Source organism: Mercenaria mercenaria, chromosome 17, assembly GCF_021730395.1.
Source record: "Mercenaria mercenaria strain notata chromosome 17, MADL_Memer_1, whole genome shotgun sequence".
Classification (NCBI taxonomy): domain Eukaryota; kingdom Metazoa; phylum Mollusca; class Bivalvia; order Venerida; family Veneridae; genus Mercenaria; species Mercenaria mercenaria.
In genome coordinates this window covers 61018934-61026389 of record NC_069377.1, presented here as the reverse complement: position 1 = coordinate 61026389, position 7456 = coordinate 61018934, and the positions used below count along the sequence as shown (strand labels likewise).

Below are 7456 nucleotides of genomic sequence, written 5' to 3'. Positions count from 1 at the left end.
GCATCACAAACAAAAAATCCACTATTTTTTGGCTATTTCAAGGGCCATAACTCTGCAAAAGCGCCAAGATTCTCAAGAAGAATACCAAGTGTGCAAGAACACATATAAAGACTCATGCAAGGTTTCATCAATTTATATCTAACACTTTTTGAGCAAGGCATGTCACAAACTTCGGACGGACAAGACCAAATCTATATGCCCCCACCACTCATGGCATGGGGGGGCATAACAAACAGTAGAATTATATATCTTGACTGAAATATTGGCTTATTTTAATAGATTTTACCTAGAACAAACATTTCCAAACATAGAAATTACTGCTACTTATTACCAGCCTATTAACTTTTGAGTCTATTAAGTGAACATTAAGCTCCATTTTAACACATATCATTGACTTCTAAGGCTTATCATTTGTTATTGATAAACAATGACATTATGCTCACACAGATATTGCAGATATTGCACTTGATGTCACATAAGGCGTAAAAAAAGTTGTTTGTTTCCGGTGGCCCGACCTACCCTATTTTTTTACCGCCGACCCTAAACTTTTTTAGCGGTAAAATCGGGCCGCATATTTTTGCAAATAAGTATATTATTATTTTTATAGCTCTTTGCACGAATGGACTACTCCACCGATCGGGCGAGTGGTTTTGTACGTGGTAACTTTACCAAATTGAGAAATTAATACATCAGGCAAAATTACCTGGATTGACTGGAATTTACCCGCGAATCGTAAAAATATCAAAACGTCATGCTGGTAATTTTCCATTCCACAAACACGTGCGCCCTATCGTAATATCTTATTTACAGCGCGGTTACTTTTGACACAATAAACGCGCGTGGTGCATTCATTTTTCAATGTAATCGCTTCAAATTTTCAACACCGCTTGAGAACTAATGCAGTTTGAGTTCTATGACAATTTTAATAAGATATCGACAGGAATGTAGGCAAAATTCTTTAAAAACGATCAGATTTTCATATAATGTTTTGTAAAATTTCAAACAGCGCGATCTTGATTATTTACTTCTTTCTTAAAGTAAATAAACAGTACATACTATGGTAATAAAATTCAGACTATTGACCAGAATGTACAAAAAACACAATTAAAAAATCTTAAATAATGAAAAAGCGGCAGCAATTTAAATACATGGCGTAAAACTATTTTTGGCAAACAGATTTCTGTTAGCACGGCAGAATAGGTTACGTTACCTCGTGAACGTAAATAGAAATGTGGTTTTAAAATAAAGCAGTATGATGTTGTTGCGGATTTTAATAAGTTTTAAATTATTCATAGTACATGTATTTTTTGACACAACACTTTGTTAGATATTCTTTTCAAACAATAATGTAAATTCCTTGAGGGCAAATAGGTCACAGAGGTAGGCTATCCACTATCATCGTTCACGACACATTTACATGTCAGTTTATTCGGGATATTGCACATTCGCTTTTAAAAAAAGATAAAGAAAAAACTTCTTCTCAACAATTTAAGCAATCGAGAAAGTACGGTCAGACAGTGATGTGTCACATGGCGCGAAAACATGACGTAATGCCATGACAATCTCGGGCAACTATACCGCTTTGATCGCCACTCCAGATGCCATAATAACCGACACACTTCTTTTAGCTCTTTGAGTGGGTGTTAATTGATAATGACAACAAGGCTAATTACTTAGTTTATCATCAGAATAATTACCGATAATTGTTTTTTTTTCACTTTCAACACGGGTCGACGTCGGGTGGATGATGAATGATTATTGTGTCCATATTTTGGGACACTTTTCAAAATAATTATTTTTCGGGATAACAGATTGCTACAGTCTTCATTTTTATTTATTTTAGAAATAAGTCCTGTTTCTTTGAGCCATATGAAGTTATGACGTCTACAACATCACAATTTATGTGATAGAATTGGAGGTCTACTAAAGTCTGAGCAAGTCTGCTAGATTTCAGCAGTTGGTGGACCTGCTGAAAAAAGTTAAGGTCGAGGCCTGCAGAGTCTTGAAAAGTCGGGTTTTAGATGGGATTTACAGGGTTTTCCCTAGCCCCAAAAAAGGTGGCAATTTACCACTTTTCGAGGTCCCCCTTTTCTTAGCAAAGGGGGGCATGAGTTTTCCACAAAAAAACAGTTTTTCAAATTAATTAAAAGTTAATCAATTTAAACTATTAAAAGCCCAAAAGAGTATCAAAGTATTCAAGCAAATCCAAACATGTCCCCCAAAATAGTCTCTTTTTTTTCCAGAAAAATAAATTTAGGGGGACATAAATTTCCTAGGGAAAACCCTGGATTTATAGTAGTAAGACGTTGCACAACCACTTGCAGCTTTATTAATTCACAATTTGGGCATACCAGTCAAACTCCATTGTCTAGCATTTCGAGTTAATCCAGAATTTTAGACTGGGGTAGGGGGTGATGGTATTAATCTCAATGCAGATCAAAGATGCAAATCATATTCCTGGCCAGTGTGCTTTTACTTGGTTTTAGTTTGAAATAAAAATGTTGGTTGTTGAATAATATTCAATATTAAAATAATTATCTAAAGAGAGAATCCACAGCAACATTTCATTCAAGTTTCATCTTTAATCAAATATAAACCATGTTCTCCGCAAGTAATTGCCAACTTCTCCACATGAATTAGCGGCGGAGAATGAATGATATAGGACACAACGATCCTATGACCACTTGATCCGTAGATCGACTGCTCTACCTATTGAGCTAATCGGATTGGCTACTCTGGAAATGAAAAAACAACAACAACAAAACACAAACATAAAGCAAATATTTATTTCATAATATTTAAATACACAATCAAATGGCATTTTATATTGCTAAAACATCATCAAAGTCATTGTACATTCAGGTGTAAATCAAACACAACTATAGGATGCATGTTTATAAGGTTAATAATCTCCCTGTTTGAAACTACGATGGTGTTAGGTTTAAAAAAAAAAAAAAAAAAAAAAAAAAAAAAAAAAAAAAATGCCTACCGACCTACCCTATTTTTTTTGGCCATGTCACTGGAAACAAACAACTTTTTTTTTAGGCCTAAGAACTATGACATTATGCTCACACAGACATTTCATTTGATATCACATAAGAACTATGACATTGTGCTCACACAGGCATTTCACTTGATGTCACATATGAACTATGACATTATGCTCACACAGACATTTCATTTGATATCACATAAGAACTATGACATTGTGCTCACACAGGCATTTCACTTGAAGTCACATAAGAACTATGACATTATGCTCACAAAGACATTTCATTTGATATCACATAAGAACTATGACATTGTGCTCACACAGACATTTCACTTGATGTCTCATAAGAACTATGACATTATGCTCACACAGACATTTCATTTGACACCACAAAAGAACTATGACATTATGCTCTCACAGACATTTCATTTGACATCACATAAGAACTATGACATTATGCTCACACAGACATTTCATTTGACATCACATAAGAACTATGACATTATGCTCACACAGACATTTCACTTGATGTCTCATAAGAATTATGACATTGTGCTCACAAAGATATTTCACTTGTTGTCACATAAGAATTATGACATTATGCTCACACAGACATTTCATACATTGTCACATCAGAACTATGACATTTCACTTGTTGTCACATAAGAACAATATCATTTTGCTCACACAGACATTTCACTTGCTCTCACATAAGAACTGTGACATTATGCTCACAAAGACATTTCATTTGAAGTCACATAAGAACTATGACATTATGCTCACATAGATGTTTCACTTGATGTCACATAAGAACTATGACATTATGTTACTGACAATAAATTTACAAGCTTGTATGAAAAATATATTTTGTTAACAACTTGTAATGTCTGTATTACTAGATTTTATTCACATCTTGTTATTTTAATGTGTATACAAAACAAGAGGGTCATTATGACCCTGGATCGCTCACCTGAGTAATATGAGCCACATGTTTTAGATGTCAAATTGATGATTTTTAGAATTTTTTAGGAAGATTTTCCGATGTACAATCAAGTAACCCCATGGGGCGGGGCCAATTTTATCCCGGGGATCATGATTTGAACAAATTTTGAAGAGGTCCACCAGGCAGTGCTACATATGAAATATCTCAGCTCTAGGCCTTCTGGTTTATTTTTAGAAAATTTTGAAGATTTTTCTATGTACAATCAAGTAACCCCGGGGCCAATTTTACCCCGGGGTCATGATTTGAACAAATTTTGTAGAAGTCTACTAGGCAATACTACAGGTCAAATATCTAAGATCTAGGTCTTCTGGTTTATTTTTAGAAAATTTTGAAGATTTTTCTATGTAAAATCAAGTAATCCCAGGGGGTGGGGTCAATTTTACCCCGGGGGTTATGATTTGAACAAATTTTGTAGAAGTCTACTAGGCAATGCTACATGTCAAATATCTAAGCTCTAGGCCTTCTGGTTTATTTTTAGACAATTTTTGAAGATTTTCCTATGTAAAATCAAATGACCCCTGGGGCGGGGTCAATTTCGACCCTGGGGGTCATGATTTGAACAAACTTTGTAGAGGTCCACTAGGCAATGCTACACATCAAATATCTAAGCTCTAGGCCTTCTGGTTTATTTTTAGAAAATTTTTGAAGATTTTCCTATGTAAAATCAAGTGACCCATGGGACGGGGTCAATTTTGACCCCGGGGGTCAGGATTTGAATATATTTTGTAGAGGTCCACTAGGCAATGCTACATGAGCAATATACAATGTCACTCAATGTCATTAAATTTCCACGAAATGCGCGGGAATGCCTGAGTTGTTTTTTAGGTTGACGTCATTTTGTTTTGAATTATCCATTTTGGGGCCGAATGGCGTTTACGCTTTGCCACGGAACGCACATATATAAAATGGTGTTATAACAGCACGCAAGCGCGAGAATCTCCTTGTTAACACATGTTTTCTCTCCTGTTAAAAAACCCCCGAAAAGTGACAATAACAGCAGTTTTATGTTAGAATAAAGTATTAAGTAGTTACTGCTGTGAAAATGTTATTTCTAATAACATCTAAGGTCGGATTTAGAAATCAGATGTAAAATCTTCATTCAAAGTTTATATATGCAGTTTTTAAATATAGTGCATATCACCTACATGATGGCACTGAAACAAACACACCAGAACATAGTGGCATATAAATATGTAAACACTTCAGTCTGGAAGATTGGAATATGAATTATGATTTATTTACTGTCAAAGTAGAATCTAGTTGACATTAGTGGTGCCAGATAAAGCTGCAAGAAACCTGTAAAACACAAAGTTTGACTATAACTGTAAGCTGCAAGAAACATGTAGAACACAAAGTTTGACTGTAACTGTAAGTTGCAAGACACTTGTATTATAGGCTGATCACTACCAAATAGAACGTAAGCCTCCACAGGTCTAGTCACAAGTAGTCCAAATATAAATAGTACTAATCTTTTTTTCCTTTCCTAGTGCATTTTCTGGATAGCAACGCGCTTACTTTTACCCTACCGCGTTTCAGTATGTATCACTTTCCATTCTATTGAAATCGGCATGTTCCTATCGCACGCTAGGTAAAAATGGCTGCATAAGAATTTAATGTCTCGAAAAGAGAAATTGAAAGAAGCGAAAAGTAGTAAATTCAGCAGGTTGTATTTAAAGAACTGTTACAAGTTTTCTTATACAAAAGTTAACACCCCCTTTTCTTCTTGTTTTTCTAAAGTAGCGATCTAGTTCTTTATGGGAATATAAGTCTCTGAAAACCTGATATGCTAGAAAATGTTGAAAAACCATTATGAAGTAAGTGGATTTTATATGAAATAAAGAACAGCTGGATTTTGTGGTGTTCAGCCTATAACACAAGATTTGACTTTAACTGTAAGTTGCAAGACATTTGTAGAACAAATTTTGTATCACAATAAGAATTTTTTAAAATATCTGTAAACTTTCATTTTCACAAAAAGATCATGAACCTTAAGAGGGCAATATCTGAATACAGCAATATTTTAGCTGTTGGAAAACAAACCACACATTGATGTTCCATTATTGAAAGACTGCTAACACTTAACAAAATATCTTTTTTTCTAAATAGGTATCTTGTAGCCAAACAAAAACTGGATTTTTGTGTGTTTAAGTGTAAGATCAAAATTAATTACAAGATTTTTAGTGAATTATTGAAATATACCTGGTATTTTCAGAGTAAAACTATTTGTATTTTTCACTGGTAAGAAACTATAAAATGGGTAAATTTTGTCAAAACATAATCAGAAAAATTGTTTTACATGTAAAATCTAAATATCTTTCACACATGAACACTCTGTCTTACATTTTCACACGCAGCCGTGCCATTCATGAAAATATTGCCTCTGGTATTCACTTGTGAAAGATATTTATATCTTACACTGAAACAAACAAAATACCCTCTATATATTCACATAATGTCTATTGCAACATAAAGACCTCAAAATGACAATGTTTAAAGCAGGTGACTGGAATTATATATTTTGCTTCACATTTTAATATGAAAGGATGTATATTTCTATTTTACTGGAAAAACAATTACGACTGAAAAACATTTATAATTTTTATGTAAAGTATTCTGTACAAGTTAACTATGTCAAAAATGTGTACAAAAAATGTACTTGAACAATTTAATATTATACAACCATTTAATTCATCAAATAAAACACACATATATATATATATATAATACCAATTGACACAAAATGGTCTATATATATATATATATAAAACCCAACTCACTCACTCATATATCCAAAATGTATTGTAATTCAACAATACTATATAAACAGAGGGAAAAAAGAAGAAAGTGAAGAAGATCCACTAATAAACTCTTTGACATAGAATTCTTACTGACCCATTATTTAATCATTTGAATCACACTCTTTTGGATGAACATATCCAAATACATTGAACTCGTATAAGGAGGTAAGTATTGTAAACAAAATATGGATTAGCATCAGTATGAGAACATAGCCACCAGCCCTTCATGTGTCTGGATACATGCAGGGAAACAACTTTGCAGGAGTGTCAATGTCGCAGCAAGGGGTGTAAAGGTTGCAGTAAGGAGTGTCAAGGTTGCAGCAAGGCGAGTCAAGGTCACATACAGCACACCTGAAAAAACAAGAGGACCATGATGGTCCTGAATCGCTCACCTCTTCCCACATGACCCAGTTTTGAGTATGACGTCGTTTTTTCTATTATTTGACATAGTGACCTAGTTTTTGAGCTCATGTGACCCAGTTCTGAACTTAACCTAGATATTATCAAGATAAAAATTCTGACCAATTTTCATGAAGATCCATTCAAAAATATGGTCTCTAGAGAGGTCACAAGGTTTTTCTATTATTTGACCTATTGACCTTATTTTTCGAAGGTACGTGATCCTCTTTTTGAACTTTACCTAGATATCATCAAGGTGAACAT

The 7456-nt window shown here is 34.0% G+C and overlaps 1 long non-coding RNA gene across 2 annotated transcripts in view; it reads right to left on the bottom strand.

The window, feature by feature from the left end:
- Positions 1 to 3031: 3031 nt before the first annotated feature.
- Positions 3032 to 7456, bottom strand: part of LOC123537638 (uncharacterized) — a 28373-nt gene continuing 23948 nt past the window's right edge. The window contains exons 4-5 of one of the 2 annotated variants that reach the window (XR_008368084.1): positions 6888 to 7144; positions 3032 to 5291 (exon numbers count right to left, since the gene is read on the bottom strand). This is a non-coding gene — a long non-coding RNA (uncharacterized LOC123537638). Of the gene's footprint in view, positions 5292 to 6738; positions 7145 to 7456 lie in introns of those variants that run through there. The other variant, XR_008368083.1, reaches the window with a different exon arrangement.